Genomic DNA, 17580 nt, shown 5'->3' with positions numbered 1-17580 from the left:
GATTGATCAGCCTTCTGTGAATCATGGAGTCAATGCTAATTATTACCAGTTCGGGGACGCCCTGCCGCGACACCTCGCTTTTAGTTTAAAGCCCTCCAAATGAGGTCAGCTGTCCTACTGGCAAAAATACCTTTACTCCGCTTAGTGAGGTGGAGCTCCGCTCTCCCAAGCAGTTGCTGATCCAAAAACAGGGCCCCATGCTCATCGAACCCAGAACGCTGTTGCAAGCACCAGCTCCGCAGCCAATTCAGTGCCCTTATCCTACAACACCTGGACGGCATCAAAAGCATTGCTGGTGGGTTGACCTTGGCTGGATGCCAGGTGCCCACAGAGCCACTCTATCACTCCCCCTTCTCAGCTTGACACAGAGAGAAAATAAGATGGAAAACAACTCACAGGGTGAGATAAGGCAGTTTACTAAAGGAAAAGAGAAAGTTTTCGCACAAAAAAGCAAACAGGAAAACCAAATAATTATATCCTCTAGTTCCCATCAGCAAGCACTGTCCGACCACTTTCCAAGAAGCAGGGCTTCAGCACGCGTAAGGGTTGCTCCGAAAGGCAAACGTTGTAAATAACGAATGTGCCCCCTTCCCCCTCCTTAACTTAGCTTTTATTTCTGAGCTGAAGTCATATGGTACAGCATAGCCCTCTGGCCAGTTTGGGTCACCTGGTCTAGTGGTGTCTCCTCCCAGGATCTTGCCCACCCCCAGCCTACTGATGAGGGACAGAATGTTGGAGAGACAGCGCTGATGCTGTGCCAACACTGCCCAGCAGTACCCAAAACACTGGCGTGTTATCAACACCTTTCTAGTGACCAATGCAAAGCATGGCACTGATGGCCGCTATGCGGAAAACTAACTCCATCTCAGCCACACCCAATACAATCTCCACCCCTTACTTCACACCATTTGCATCATCGTACTCAGATGCCACAGAATTATAGATATATATATATATATATCTGTCTTCTAATTATTCCGTTGTATTTATTTGTCATGACTGAAATCCCTTCTTACCAACGCTTACAACTTAAACTCCATGCTTAAACCATCTTTATGCCCAACACACGTATACATTTTCATTAACTACCGTCCCACTTCCTTTCAAAGATAGACATTAGTTTCCCATTCCATGGGTTTCTTCCACCCTTCCGGATGTTTAAAAACAGGCCGTGACTTGGGCTCCATTCCATCAAGATGGGTGCTCGGGACAGAAGCGACACACACGATCGTTCGGCATCGACACCGGCCCTGCCTGGGCTATCGTCGCACTCTCCTCGCCGCTCGTAAAATTCACTCATCGTCGGTTCACGTCACTCCTGCTACTTTACTCCCTGCAACATACAATTTACACTCATTATTTTCCCCCCAAGGTTAAATCTCCTTGAGGCACACACCAGGTCTCCCCGTCCTTCTGCATTGCCCACCAAGTACACCCAGGTCCCTGAGCAAAGACAATCCCATTAATAGGTTTGCCTTTTCCCATGGGAGGAGAATTCCACACCGACCTCCTTAGCCACTTCCCTGTGTGTAGTACGGGGACCTTATCTCCTCCCACAGTATGTAGTGGTTTTGTTTGGGCAGGACCAGCGCGGTTAGCAGATCTTCTGGTGTTAACCAGCCAAGTGGCTTCTGCTACATTTGCCTCCCAATGCTTCCATGCCCGATTGCCCAACCCTCTTGACAGTCCATCATACCTCTCAATCTTTCCAGAGGCTTGTGGGTGATAAGGGATGTGATATATCCACATGTTTCTTTGCCCAAGAGTTTAGGAGGTTATTTCAAAAACAAGCCTCATTGATTCCATTCTTTCTGGGGTACCATGACACCACAAAATGTGTCCCTCAAGGCCTAAGATGGTGTTTCAAGCAATAGCATGGCTTAGAGGGTATTTTTCCAGCCAACCAGTAGTTGCCTCTACCATGATGAGTATGTAAGCTCTTGCCTTGGTGTGTCCATGGCAGTGGTCCAATATAGTCAATTTGCCAGGCCTCACCATCTTTAAAATCCAGCTTGGCCATCTATTCCAAGGAGATTGTACTCGTGTGGCTCACTTGATTGCAGCACACGTTTCACATTCATGGGTGACCTGTGTGATAGCCTCTGTGATCAGATCCACCCCTCGATCACAAGCTCATCTGTAGGTTGCATCTTTTCCTAGATGTCCTGATGTTTCATGGGCCCATCGGGCTGTAAATAGTTCACACTTCTGCTCCCAGTCTAAGTCTACCTGAGCTATTTCCATTTTGGCAGCCTTATCTAGCTGTTCATCCTTGTGACGTTCCTCAGTGGCATGGCATTTGGGCGCGTAAACATCTACGTGACATTCCTTCAGAGACATGATTTCTATCCGTGCAGTCATGTCCTGCCACAACGCAGCAGCCCAAATGGGTTTACCCTTGCATTGCCAATTGGTCTTCTTCCATTGCTGTAGCCACCCTCATAGGGCATTAGCCACCATCCAGGAGTCACTATAGAGACACAGTACAGGCCACTTCTCCTTCAGCAACCTCAACGACTCGTTATGTGGGACTCCACACAGCAGCTTTCCACCTCTGATGGTTTCTACCACGAGGCAGGATCCATCAGTAAAGACAGCATGGCCTCTTTCATCTTCTGATAACTCATTATATGGTGCTGCTTCTTGAGCACAAGTGACTTTTCAAAGAAATTCTCCAAAACCTCTGCCTTTCTCCATGGATTCCCGGGCAATTGGGTTTCCCCAGTCAAACTCGTTGTGTGATCAGTGCTACCCACCCACTTACTCCAAGTAGCACTGTTTGCACAATGTGTCAAAGGGATGCTTCCTTTCAACATCTAGTGTAGCACAGGAAATTGCAGTGCCAAGAAGAGATGGGCGTCCTTCCCAAAAACATTTGAGGATGCTCAAACCCTCTCATACACTGCTAATATTTCTTTTTCAGCTGGAGTGTAGTGGGCCTTCTGATCCTCAGTAACCCCAGCTCCAAAACCCTAATGGTCGACCTCGGGTTTCTCTTGATGTTCTTTGCCACAGGCTCCAAGTGAGACCATGCTACCCAGCTGCGGTGTAGAGTATATTTTGCAGGGTTGGTCCAGTCTGAACGGGCTCAAGAGCTACCGCCCAAGCTATTTCCTCTTTGATCTGCTCAAAGGCCTGTTGTTGCTCAAGGCCCCATTCAGAATGGTTCTTCTTCCGGGTCACTCGATACAGGGGCCTCACAAGCTGAGTATAACCTGGAATAGGCATTCTCCAAAACCCCGGGCGGCCTACGAAAGCCGGTGTTTCCATCTTCTTAGCTGGTGAAGACATAGTTGCTATCTTCTTAACCACATCCATAGGCACATGACGGCGGCCATCCTGCCGTTTGACGCCCAAGAACTGGATGTCCCGTACAGGTCCCTTGACCTTGCTTTTCTTTATGGCAAACCCAGCTTCCAGAACTTTCTGAACTATTCTTTTTCCCTTCTCAAACACTTCTTCTGCCTCACTGCCCCCACACAATGATGTCGTGAACGCATTGCAGGCGTTCGGGGGCATCACCCATTTCCAGTACGCTTTGGATCAGTCCATGAGAGATGGTAGGGCTGTGTTTCCACCCCCGGGGCAGTCCAGTCGATTCCTGGTGTATTGAACACCTCACCACATGAAAGCAAACTGTGGTCTGCACTCTGCTGCCAAAGGAATTGAGAAAAATGCATTGACAATGCCAAGTGCAGCACAACACCTGGCTGCTTTTGACTCCAGTTCACATTGGAGCTCTAACATGTGCGGTACAGGAGCACTCAGTGGGGGCGTTACTTCATTCAGGCCACGATGGTCTACTGTTAACCTCCACCCTCCATCAGACTTTTGCACTGGCCACGTGGGACTACTAAAAAGGTGAGTGAGTCTTGCTGATCGCTCCTTGGCTCTCCTTATTCCCCTTTTCTTTGACACTTCTGGGGGGCAATTACTGTAGTCGTTGTTGTTTGGGTCCCTATCTCAGCCATAGTGTCCTCCAATGCACTTCGGGTCCCTGCCTCAGCCACACTCCTCTGACAGTACTGAACTGTGGCTCAACAGGCATAGGCCAGGCCCCTGTACAGGGCGAGAAGCTGCTGGGTTTCATCGGGGTAGGTAAGGCACCCTTCTATCAGGTGACGCGTCAGTTTGCCAGGGCTCATTGCCTGTTTAGGTGTAAAGTCCCAGGCAAGGGGAGGTGATAACCACTCTAGGAGCCTGCCCAAATCCTACCACACACACTGACATCCAGGGACCAGCCGCTTCAGGGCACATTTCAATATCTCCTCACCTACAGTTTGTTTTGTCTTACAGCAGAATGACACCAGATTCCACAAACCCCATAGTACGCCAACAGTATTAGTTAATAGTATTAAATAGTATTCAACAGCTTACATGAGGGGGAACAAGGAACACGGGAGCCTGCATTCTAAAACGATACACATCAATCCCAGATAGGGAGAGGGAGAGGGATTCCCGCATTGTCCCCAGAAAATAGCTCCTCCAGCACAATAAAGCCATCAGTGTCACAGCAAAGCACAGAGCCACTGTTTGTATTAACGTGTTCCCAAACTGAACAAAACAAAGAGATAAGCAGCGTACCTGACAAACTCCATGTCCCGCACAGGAACTTGCTACTCAGTAACTGCTATTACTATACCATGCAAGATATATAACTGCCATTGTCTCAGCTCACGTTAGGAACCAAAAAGGACTGGTGTGGGTTTATCTTGGCTAGACGCCAGGTGTTCAGCAAACAACTCTGTCGCTTCCCCTTCCCAGCTGGACGGGAGAGATGAAAAACAACTTGCAGATTGAGATAAGGCAGTTTACGAAAGCAAAAGTGAAAGTTTGTGCATGAACAAGGAGAGGGGAAAAAAAAGCACCTTATTGCCTAGTTTTGATCAGCAAGCACCGCCTAGCCACTTCCCGGGAAGCAGGGCTTCCGCACACGTAGCAGTTTCTCTGGAAGGTAAACACTGTAAATAAGAAATGCCCCCCTTTCCTCCTCCTTTGCCTAGCTTTTATTTCTGGGCTGATGTCATATGGTATGGAATATCCCTCTGGCCAGTTTGGGTCAGCTGACCTGGTTGTGTCTCCTCCCAGGATCTTGCCCACCCCCAGCCTACTGATGCTGGGGCAGAATGTTGGAGAGACAGCACTGATGCTGTGCCAACATTGCTCAGCAGTAGCCAAAACACCGGCGTGTTATCAACACCTTTCGAGCTACCAGTGCAAAGCACGGTGTGGGAAAATGACCGGTTACCCTGTGGACCGGTAACTGGGGATACAATTAGAGGAAACTTAGGAGTTATATTAGCATCCTCACAGGAGTTATAACAGTACGGGAATTATAGGGTAAATCACAGTTGCTGCTCCCTGGGTGGAATGCGGTTGGCATGACTTGGAACCTATTCCGTGATGATTCCCCACACACGCACACAACACACCTGCTAAGAGGGATGGAATGGAGGGTGGAGCGGAGCGAAGGCCAGGCTCTGCAGAAATCCTTGCAGGGAAGGGAACTCGATGGTACTTTGCAGCTGATAAACAGCATACCACCTGTCAACCAAGGGAGACAGGGGAAGATGTCTTACTGCTGAGCCAGCAACTGTGGCGAAATCACTCTCCTTAGATGAACTTGCTTCATTAAAGCCTAATAATAATATTAACGCACACCTCCATCCCAAAGTTACCCACCTCCAAAGTGCAACCATCCCTCACTGGGCATGTGCTCTATATTCTTCTTGACTGTATCTTTAAAAGCAAAGCAAGAGAATTTTACACCAGTCAGTAACAAAGGTATGCATGACTAGAGTCACTCAAGCTCCACCTAAACACACAGAAATAGTATAAAAATAAGTCGAGAATGGGGAAAAGTTAGGGAAGGCTCCATCGTAGCTGCTGGGATCAGTTGATAAGCTGAACCTGTCTTCTCCCCCATAGAGATGCCTATTGGATAAGAATCATACTCTATGCATGCTGAACATTTTATTGGGGATTAGAGCTTGTCTGTATATTCCTTCAAATATATTTTTGCAGTCAGACACTATCACCAACAATCTTCGAACCTTAACCTGTCACAATTTATATTAATAAAGAGCGTTATTCCATAAACTGTTAGCGTGAATCCTTGGCGGACGCTACCAGTCGGCAGCAGCAGGTAACACAATGGGTAAAGGGGAAGACCTGCTGAGGGGTCTCCCTTACGCTGTTGGTGTGTTTCCCTAAGTCACTCAAACCCCCCTCTGATCCAGTAGGACTGCTCAGTGAAGGAGCCCCCCAATGGGATGCTGACAGACTGGTCGGGCACAACGGTCTCAACTTTCCTGAAACACAGACAAATTAACCACTAAAGACTGAGAAAATCTCCCCACACCAAGGGTCAAGGAAGCCTCCTCCCTTTTTCACGTGACACACGGCACTGTGAGAGCTGCTATGGGGAAATGAACTCCATCTTAGCAACACCCAAACCAGCATCTTTGGGGCCTGATTCTCAGCTGTCCTTTGCTGCTGAAATTGCAGTTATAGAAGACGGATTGGTACCTGCCCTTCACTCAAACCAACATTCAGCCCCTAATTAATTTTCCTGTTCCTAAAATCTCTAAGCCACCAACCCCCTTCTACAAGGAAGAATATGCCTTTTAGGCTTTATGAGGTCAGACCTTGGCTGGCTGCCAGGGGCTCAACCAGCTGTTCTCTCACCACCCCTCCTCAATAGGACAGGAGGAGAAAATAAGACGAAAAAGTTCCTTCAGGACATAGCCACCTGCCAGATCTAAGGGCAGCAGGGAAATACCTGCCCCAGACAGCGCTTTACCCTTTCTTAAATATGCTTACACAAGGGTGCCACCAGCTTTGCTGAGTTGCTCAGCTTTGGCTCTCAGGGAAGTCTGGTGCCTGGCTGGTGAAAACTAACTGTGTCTAGCGCAGAGCAGACCTTGGCCTCTTCTCACAGAGGCCATGCCTGCAGGCCACACTCTGTGTGCAGTTCTGGTCCCCAGAATTCAATTAAAAGAGGCGGACAGACTGGAGAGCGTCCCAAGGAGGGCCATGAAGATGCTCAAAGGGCTGGAGAACCTGCTTTTGCTGATACCTTTTCTGGCGATTCTTAAGGCGACCTAAAACTCCCATTTGCACCAATTGGCATAGTCGGAGGGATGGCAAGAGATATCACTGAATACTTTCAGAAGCAGGGAATAAGCCTAAGTCCTAAATACTCGGACACATGGGCGCAGCATGATCCAAAAGCTGTGGAGGAACATCTAAAAGCAGCTAGCGGCTGCATGAAGGCTAGCAACGACAAAGGAATTAGTTGCAAAATGTTAGGCACCTGCCTAGGCTCAGGGGGAACCTCCACACAGTATTCCAGTACTTCCAGGGAGCCACATGGAGAAGACAAGGGGCACAAGTTGCATCAGTCCCCATTGCTGGAGGTTTTCCAGATGCGATTGGACAGGGTGCTAAATAATCTCATCTAGGCTCCCTTTCCCACAAGAGGCTGCACCAGATGATCTTTCAAGGTCCCTTCACACCTGGGCTGGTCTAGGATACTACAATTCTCCAGTGGGGGTTGGGGAGTTTTAGCTGGGCGGGGTGGGCCCTTCCACTCAGGGGATCTGAGAACCGTCTGTGGCACGGTGCCGTGGGAGGTTGTGCGCTCTGACCCGGGACTTTGCTTCGCTGCAACTCAGCACTACGACTGAGTTCTGGCTACCTTCCCCACCTGTGCCCGCTGCTGATCAGAAGATTCCAGCCGTCCGCCGCCCGCACCTCGACCACTACTAGCACTGAGACCAGCTGCCACCCCCGTGAGTTTGCAGGAACCTTTTTGAAAGCGGAAGCACCCCCTTTCCCTCTCTCATCTCGGTGCCAGCCCAGGCCACCTGGGGAGGTTCCAAGCTCGCATCGGAGCGGCATCTGCCAGCTGCGAATCAGCTACTGCAGCTTTTGCCTTGACTCTCCTTGCGATGTCCTTTTGGGTCTTTGAAATACCCACTCCTGAGGTAATCTATGCCGAGGATACACAGGGCCTCTGGACCAGTCACGATGGGGTGTTTGTGCCATTCCTTCCTGGTCAAGCTCACTTCAGCTTCCAGTCCAGTCAGCTGTTGGGATCCCCCTGTCACCCCAGAAATAGAGATGGATTCTGCCCCCACATTTCTCAATGGCATCAAAGTACATTGCGTGCCAGTGTCAACTAAAGCCTTACACTTTTGTGGGTCTGATGTGCCGGGCCATCGGATCAACACAGTCCAATAGACCCTCTCCTCTACCTGGCTAGAGGCAGGGCCCCTCTAGTTCTGGTCATGGTACTCATTGTTCCCTTCCTGTAAATACGACCTGGAGGTCCCTTCAAGAGGGCTGGACACGACATCATCACTCCTATGCTGCCGGGAGTATACCCTCGTGGAGTGTACACCCTCTCCTTAGCTGGGGGACGCCTGCTCCTAATAGCAGAGACTCTCGTCTGTCCTGGCGAGATGCGGAAGATTCCCTCCTTAAGCTCCTCTCTTGGTTTCTGGTAGCCCTCTTCAATTTTCTCTTCCAGGCTCCAGACATGCCCAGCCAGTTTCGTTTCCACAGGCGAGACATGGGCCCGTAACGGGGCGGCGACAGGGTCGTCATAAATGCTGAGTTTACTAACCAATGCACCCACCTAATCTTCTCCCTCCCTCCATTGAAGCATCGCTAAGTAACAGGAATATACTTCTGACCCGAGCTGAGCAAATTTCAGCCACATTTGCAATGCGTATTGGACACCGTCTGGACTTTTCGGGAATCCCTTGTCCTCTGAAAAAACGATCTCCAGCACAGCTAATTCCCTCAGGCATCGGACACCGTGCTCCATCATGTTCCACTGTCCGCGTGACACGTGGAGGTCCTCCTTACAAAGCTGTCTTTCCCTCACACTTGAAAGCAGTCGTCGCCAGAGGCTCAGAGTTTCCTGTCTTTTCCCGATCCCCTGGTCAATAGCCACACCCCGGGACAGGGATCCCAGTTGCCTGGCTTCGCTACCATCTGGAATTGTATCATTAGCCATGGCATCCCCGATTCAGAGCAGCAAGGTCAATATGGACCCATTTGCCTCGCGTGTGAACTCTCTACGCAGCTCACGCACCTTGCCCGGGGATAGGGATCGAGTGACCTTTTCTGGCTCTGTCTCTTCTGCTGGATGTGAAGGTCCTGCCTCTTCCTCGTCATTCACTATGGGGATTTTCTTTTCTGAACAAGGGCGACTGCTACCAGCTTAGGCTGTCCTTCTGGTCCAGCGATGGCTTGCATGCATACGGTGCCTGTTGATTTGTTTCCTTTTCCCTCTGGCTCAGACGTGGTTTGCGTGGACATGGCTCCTGTTGATTTGTTTCTTTTCTCCTCCTCCTGAAAGTGTTGTACCATACCAAGCAGTGTCTGGTAAGCAATGGCCAGGGCCCAGCATGTTGCTGTGAGTTGTCCATCTCTGGAGCTGTCAGAGCCTTTTCCCTTCACATAACTTATTCTTTTAACAGGGCCCTTGCAGTTGTTCAGAGGTGAACTTCCAGATCATTGGAAGAGAGAAGTCTTCCAAACACTGGGCCATCTCCTTCAACATCCCGTGCCACTCAGGATGATCTGCTCCCAGGGAAGTTCTCCAGACAAATTCCCCAGAAGCCTCTGTCCTGACTCTAAGATGAGCTTGCCAAGCCGCTCCCCATCTTTTACCAACAGTCCTGGCTCACTGGTGAGGTTCCAGATGACTGGAAGCTGGCCAATGTGACACCCATTCACAAAAAGGGTAGAAAGGAGGATCCTAGTAATTATAGACCAGCCAGCCTGACCTCAGTACCAGGTAAGATAATGGAGCAGTTTATATTAAGTGCCATCACGCAGCACTTACAGGATGGCCGGGGTATCAGACCCAGCCAGCAAGGGTTTAGGAGGGGTAGGTCGTGTTTGACCAACCTGGTCTCCTTTTAGGACCAAGTGACCCGCCTGGTGGATGCAGGAAAGGCTGTGGATGTTGTCTATTTGGACTTCAGCAAGGCCTTTGACACTGTCTCCCACAGCATACTCCGGGAAAAGCCAACAGCCCACGGCTTGGACAGGAGCACTCTTTGCTGGGTTAGGAACTGGCTGGATGGCCGGGCCCAGAGAGTGGTGGTGAACCGTGCTGCATCCAGCTGGCGACCGGTCACCAGTGGTGTCCCTCAGGGGTCTGTGCTGGGACCTGTTTTGTTCAATATCTTCACTGATTACATGGATGAGAGTATTGAAACCTTCATTAGTAAGTTTGCAGATGGCACCAAGTTGGGGGCATGTGTTGATCTGTTGGAAGGGAGAAGGGCTCTGCAGAGAGACCTAGAACGGTTGGATGGATGGGCAGAGTCCAATGGGATGCAGTTTAATAAGTCCAAGCGCCGAGTCCGGCATTTTGGCCGCAATAACCCCCTGCAACGTTACAGGCTGGGGACGGTGTGGCTGGACAGTGCCCAAGCGGAAAAGGACCTGGGGGTACTGGTCGACAACAGACTGAACATGAGTCAGCAGTGTGCCCTGGTGGCCAGGAAGGCCAACGGCATCCTGGCCTGTATCAGGAACAGTGTGGCCAGCAGGAGCAGGGAGGTCATTCTTCCCCTGTACTCGGCACTGGTGAGGCTGCACCTTGAATACTGTGTCCAGTTCTGGGCCCCTCGGTTTAGGAAGGACGTTGAGACGCTTGAGCGCGTCCAGAGAAGAGCGACAAGGCTGGTGAGGGGCTTGGAACACAAGCCCTATGAGGAACGACTGAGGGACCTGGGGTTGTTTAGCCGGGAGAAAAGAAGACTCAGAGGTGACCTTATGGCTCTCTACAACTTCCTGAAAGGTGGTTGTAGTCAGGTGGGGGTCGGTCTCTTTCTCCAGGCAACAAATGTCATGAACGAGAGGACACAGTCTCAAGCTGCGACAGGGGAAATATCGGTTGGATATTTGGAAGAAGTTTTTCACAGAAAGAGTGATACAATATTGGAATGGCCTGCCTGGGGAGGTGGTGGAGTCACCATCCCCGGATGTGTTCAATAAAAGACTGGATATGGCACTTGGTGCCGTGGTTTAGTTAAGGCGTTTGGGGCATGGGTTGGACTTGATGATCTTGAAGGTCTCTTCCAACCTAGTGATTCTGTGATTCTGTAAGCATGGTGTAGACAGTGCAAGCCAAATAGAGAAAACTTAGCAGAACTAACAAGAAGATCATGCTGTCCTTAACATCTAGAGGGAACTCAACATTCTCAAAAACTGTTGCAGCAGGCCTGAAGGGCTGGAAAAAAACATTCTCCCCTCCTCACCCCACAGGCTTGATGCCTTATAGTTTTCAAATCCTGTACTGCATTAGTGCATAACTCTGAACTCCATATAAAGTGTTAGCTAACTGTCTCCACATTTTAGTCAGACAAAACAATCCCTCTAGGCCTGAGATCCAAGGACACCCTACTGCCTCAGGCCCCGGAAAGTATAAACAAAAGTGAATTGGGGGAGGGGAGCAAACTGGGGGCATATGACTTCACTGCCTGAGGCTGTAATTGGAGGAATAACCCCTGACATGTAAATGGACCAAACTTATATCTGTCTGAAAAACGCGTGACCATCGTCCATCTTGGGTGTAGCCTCTGAGGCTTCTGACTGCCCAAGGTGTACCTTTTGAAGGCCTTTAATAAATAGCTACTTTTATTCTCTTAACCTTGTCTAGCCTCTGTTCCAGGTAGCCACTCTAAGGCATCAGGCTGGGTGCCATTATTAATGAGGCCCCAGAGGTAGCAGCCCAGACTAGGACAGGCAAACAAGACTGAATACACATTCCAAATGAAACTCGTTGCCTCTGCTGTTATCATGCCATAAACGCAGTAAATCAGCAAAGCTGTTTTGATTCCTCTCCTGATCGTAAAGAGAGCATCATGATGGGCAAATACCTCCCCCTATGCAGAAATATGTACAGGGCACAACATGCACGTGAATACACCGAGAAACACGACGATCAGGAAAATTGCTATACCCCAATACACAAATGCTTTAGAACAAAACTGCAATTCCGACCTCTCTCGAGCCGCACGTTGGGCGCCAAAAGATGTGCCGGTTTAAAAGTAAACCGGCAGGAGAAATGAATCCCATTCAACTACCTCCAGAGAGATTACAGGTCGGAGTTACAATTTACTAGAGATTACAAAAAATACAATGATACAGAGAAAACTGGTTTTAACCCACAAAGTCGGAGTATAAATTGGCACACTCTTTGTAAGGTGAGGGGCACAGTACTGTTGAAATTCTGGTCTTCCTCCGGATCCATCAAATGGTGGTGCACCAAGTCCCCAAACCCAAAGATTATATATATATATGCTCCGGTTCAGGTGAGAATGCTCAGTACCTCCACCAGGACAGGGAGTTTCACAGTGGAGGAATGTAATACTGTGAGTCATGGGATATTCTGGGAGTCTTTGATGGTCTAAGTCCTTGCAGCTGCCTATTATCCTAGTGCCATGGAGTCCATTATGGCCCGTTAGCAAAGATGACACCACCCCTCCCCCACCACGGGGTGGGTGGGAATGTGCTGGTGCTTCCCCAGAGGAGAGTTATCAGGACTGAGTCATTTGCGTGAAGAAAAAAAACACTACCTTGCCTCTGAAGGTTTGCCTCTTCTCCCTTATCTCATTTAACACCCATCTTGTAGCCTGAGGTGTTGGGCGTACAGGAGGCAGCTACGGCAAGTGATCCATCATCAGCAGTTCATCAGGAATGACACAGAGGCTGGTACAATACAGTTTGCTTACATGCACATAGTGCTAAACTGGCACCCTACTCCTGTTACCAGGACACCCAGGTCCAACAGGTGGTGGATGCTTCCAACACAGTGCACCATGGTGAAACCACCCTTGGAAAGCATGCGTGTAGCCTCACACGCAGCATCTTCTACAGTTTTAGCAGAAGCCTACACGGCCTTTCTGTACGTTGGCGTACCACTGCCAAAGAGCTAAGACTTTGCTTCCTACAAGACCCAGAGAGACTGCTAAGCGCTTCCAGCTTCACACAAACAGGCCAATCACTATCTATCTATCTATCTCTGAAATGCTGTTATCTGGCTGAAACATTCCACATACTTGCAATTCCAGGGAGACACCTTCTGAACTTGCAGAACTACTTCCCCTCAGTAAGATGCGCAAGACGGAGGTGATATCCCCATGACAAATCTTTATTGTGCAACTGCTGCTCAAAGCTTTTATTACCTTCCACAGACACAAGGCAAAAAAAAAAAAAAAACATTACACATCAAAAGCCGCTAGATTGATGGGCAACAGACGAAATCCATTCAGTGGTGATTTGTACGCGTGCAGCAACTCCTGCGGTGCCAAAATCTTAGCCAGGTGGCCAGCCCACCTGATGGCCACCCAGAACGGGTAGATGTATGCGACAGACAGACTGCCCACCCTCGGGCCCTTCATCCACAACCATCCGGAATCCATTGGTCAGGCCCAGGTGAGCAACACACATCTCGCCAACAACCATTACATGCCCAAGAAGCTGGAGAAGGAAGTACAAACCCATAAATAAGTAAAATAAACAGAAAAAGGAACACATAAAGAGGGCAGAGGGCAGGAAGGGAAGGAACGAGAGCAGAGAACCACCCAGAGAAAGCAGCTAGCCAATTCCTAGCAATTCAACCATTGCATGCCAAATTAACGGCACTCCGACCGCCGGCAACTGAAGCGTTCCAAGCAAAGTTACCAAGACCAATTATGCACGCCATAGGGGCAAAAGAGAGCTAGGCAATTTTTCCCAAGCTAAACAGCAAAGGACTACAAAACAGCCACACGAGCTGACTTTGTCTCCGGGTTAAAGCCCCCGTTGTCTCTTCAGGAAACATAACCAATCCTGGTGGAAAATAAACTTTAGGCTGCCTTTTGCGTGGGTTTACAAAGTCTTTGAACGTGGCTTTCATAGCTAAAAGCAAAACGCCCAGCACCGCTCCACCAGCTTTGCCCTTCCTTGCCCCTGGCCTGCCAAAAACCCCAAGTGCTCTTCTGCATGTTAGAAGTTCTACTACTCTTACTCTAAACCACGACAATAGGCACCACACTGCGCTCCAAAACAACACTGCATTTTGCACCAGAACTACATACCCAGGGACCAGCACTGCTTGATAGCACTGCTTTTAGTCAAAAAGCTCAACTCCATTACAAGCTAGAGGCAAAAACATGATAGCGCCAGAAAACCCAAAGTAGCCTACTGTGCCCTATCAAGGGGGAAAGGGGGCAATGGGAAAGAGTCTAGTAAACGAGGAACTATCTACAGGTACAGTTTAGCATACAGAAAGCTCCCACCGTACTTACAGATTCACCAGAACCTCCTGCTTCAGACAACTCGATAATTGGCTCCTTAGGCATGACTTAGGAAAAATGTCCTGTCTAGGGGCAAAAGATCATGGAACGTACGGCACTGGAGGAAGATTAAACAGTTAAAACATAACCAGCTTTAGAGAAAGGTAAGAGCTTATGCAAACCCATCTGCCCCGCTGAACTCCTACAGAAGCAGATTACCAGATTACCCCAAACACAAGCCAGAACATTGATTTTTCTTGCATGATTATAATGCTTTCTATACCCAAAACACGACATCTTTACAGAGCCCCCTCCAGAAGTGGGATTTGTCATGCAAGACAATGGGGGAAGGAGACAGGCCACTACTTGCAATGAACAACCTCCGGCATGTTTTAGTTCGGGCTGATTGTTTCCTAAGCAGTTTTTCTATTGGATGTGGTCCATGCAGAGACTGGAGACAAATGGCTTAACTGAATCATCAAAGAGTTTAGTGAAGTGGAAGAGCAGCGGCCATTCGTTTCCCACAGGACAGGGAGCTCAAGTATGGAACACACGCATAATGACAGGAAGCCTGCAAGTGCATAGGACGAGTCTGTCTTCTATTACTGCATGCAAGCTCTGCCTTTAAAAGCAGAAGGCATCCCTAACTGTTAACTTTCAGCATCTTAATAACTAAGTCATAGGGGATATTACCTTAAAGTTAACATCGCATAGGCAACGGCTGTTATTGGTTTCCCCCCGGGCTAAGCAGCTCACTCTAGTTTCCAGCACCAACACGCGTGACCCTTGCAAGCATGCTGTTATCACGGTCTTACTTCCCCACAGAAACAAGTTCTGGAAAGCCGTTGCAGCCTGCAGGATGACCACTCTGTAGTTTGGTTTGGTTTGGTTTTGTTTTTAACTAGAGAAAGCCGTAATTCCTTGCCCTAATAATCCAGTTTGCGGGTTCAGAACCAAAGCCTAGCACAGCGAAGCTGCGAAACCTCTTCGATGCTGTTAGGAGACACATTGAGGCCAAGTTACCGTCAGAGGTCCCTCTCTACGCGCGCACACGACACGGTGGGGGTGGAATATGCGAGGCGAGACCGGACAACACCAGCAACCCAGTACGCCCGCGGCAGCCGGAAGGGTGGGGGTGCGGCTCAGAACAAGCTTAGGGGATGGTGCAGTAGAGAGCGCCACAACCCAGAGAGGCCCCGTCCGTCCCCCGTCCCTGCACCCAGCCGCAGCAGCACCCTGCCGCGCGCCCGGGCACCACGCGCCGGGTCCTCGGCTCAGATGCCCGCAAGCGCGGGAGGAGGGGGAGAGGGGGGAAAGGGAAGAGGAACCGCGCACAGAGCAAGGGTGCGGCTACCTCCTCGTCCTCGGCGCTGACGGCACCAGAGAAACGCCTTACCGATAATCTTTCCGAAGACAGTAGTGGCGCCACCAGGGCCAGAGACCAGCGCCCCCACACTCTCGCCAGCCAAGGACAACGCCCGTGTCCGCCCCGACCACTTCCTCCACTAAGCCGGGCCCTCCGCGGCGCCCATTGGGCCGACGGATCGTGGCCCGCGTCTCGATTTGCTGTCTCGCCTGTCGTTTTCGCTTTTCCCCGCCCCCTTGGCGGGTCCGCCCTCGTCGACCTGGTGCCCGCGGGGCGCGGAGGGATCTGCCCCGTGTAGTGCTGCGACCCCGAGGGCGGGCTACGAGGTCGCAGAAGAGGCTGTAGTAGCTACAAGTACTGTTTCTTGTTTTTTGTTACCGCATCGAGTCCACCCCAAAGGTGCCCGTGCCTTTTTGCTGCTGCTCCCTCCAGTCCAACGACTGCTTTGGCCAGGGCAGGCCTGCCTTTAACTTCTCAGGACATTTTGAAAAAACAACCGAAGTTGCTCTACATTGTTTGCTGAAAGCCCCACTTCCATTGCAGACATTTCTAAGCTGCACGTCTCCTGGAAGCAAATAAAATGCAAAGCGTGCGTTCGTCACTGCTGGCTTGAGGGCTCAGGAGAGTAGGATTTGCGTTAAGCTGGATAGGAGGCTTTTAGAAAAGTAGGCAGTGCCCTCAAAGCTGCCCAAGGGTGGTCTGTGGTGCCCTGCACCCCTGGGGACAGTGAGCACCTTGAATGGTCCACACAACTGTCTTGTAACATATATGAACCCTGCTTTCCTCTATAACAGGCTAAGGATATCCTTGGCCGCCTTTGAGGCAAGAGCACATTGTCCTATTTGCAAAGCTGCTTTCCAGCCAATCGGCCTCCAGCATGTACTGGTGCATGGGGTTGTGCCTCCCCAGGTGCAGGACTTGTGTATCCACAGGTTCCTCGGGTGGTCTCAAAAGAGACCATTGTTTCCTATGTTGGAAGGGACTTTGTTCCCCAAGTCCCTGCCTTGAGGTTCAGGGTCTCAAGAGGTCTGGTAACTGTGCCAGTGAAAACAGAGGAAAATGAATCACCGAGTACCACAGCCTTCTCCATGTTGCTGGCCACTAGACCTCCTGGCGTTTTTATCAGCGGGGGGACGGGCACGTGGGTTGCATACGCTTTCTTTAGTCTTATTTTCTGACCAACGCACCCATGGAAGCCCATCGTATGATTCTTTACATCCCCTGCCAAATTCAGCTGCAGCTTTGCCTTAGTTTTTCTGATGCCATCCCTACAGACCTGGGCGGCATCTTTAGATTCTTCCCAGAATACGTGTCCCTGCTTCCACTACCTATGCATTTCCACTTTGTGCTTCAGCTCGAGCAGAAGAGAAGGCCGTTAGCCACGCTCATCTCCTGCCTAACTTGCCTGATTTCTTACGTCGACCTCATCCTCTTAATCAGGTGGCCTATAGTAGATACCAACCACAAGGTTTCCTTTGTTAGCTTGTGTGGGATGATGACCATGGAGCCAGGAAAGCGTTAAAGCCTAAACCGTGTACCCTCCACGTTATCTTTACTGATGGACATCCACATAGCTGAGGTCAAAAAAGGACAATATGGCCGAAGGAAGAGTTCATGGGCAGCTAGGATAGCCCTCTTTTGGCTCTGATGAACGGCATGAAATGGAAAGAAGTCTTAAGAGCGGAACTTTGAAGGACACCAAGGCCAAAAATGTAACCTTTGCCTGATTAAGGGTCATTTAAGTATTAAAACGCACACTCGTGCATATGCTAATAAGCTTACTGAAGTACATGTGACCACATAGATGATCTATCACTCAGCTCTCCGCTTAGATCACGCTATATGTAATGTAAGGAGGAGAAGATTGGGCTGTATATAAGGAGGCTAGAAATTTCAGCTAGGTAGCAG

The 17580-nt window shown here is 49.9% G+C and overlaps 1 long non-coding RNA gene across 1 annotated transcript; it reads right to left on the bottom strand.

The window, feature by feature from the left end:
- Positions 1 to 395: 395 nt before the first annotated feature.
- Positions 396 to 15902, bottom strand: LOC129133630 (uncharacterized). The gene is made up of 2 exons (XR_008536022.1): positions 15703 to 15902; positions 396 to 1333 (listed from the first exon to the last, which is right to left on the bottom strand). It is a non-coding gene; the product is annotated as an uncharacterized LOC129133630 (long non-coding RNA).
- Positions 15903 to 17580: the final 1678 nt, after the last annotated feature.

The sequence above is a fragment of the Agelaius phoeniceus genome, chromosome W (genome assembly GCF_051311805.1).
Source record: "Agelaius phoeniceus isolate bAgePho1 chromosome W, bAgePho1.hap1, whole genome shotgun sequence".
In the NCBI taxonomy this organism is placed as follows: domain Eukaryota; kingdom Metazoa; phylum Chordata; class Aves; order Passeriformes; family Icteridae; genus Agelaius; species Agelaius phoeniceus.
Note: the sequence above shows the minus strand (reverse complement) of the source record. Positions and strands in the feature narration are given on the sequence as shown.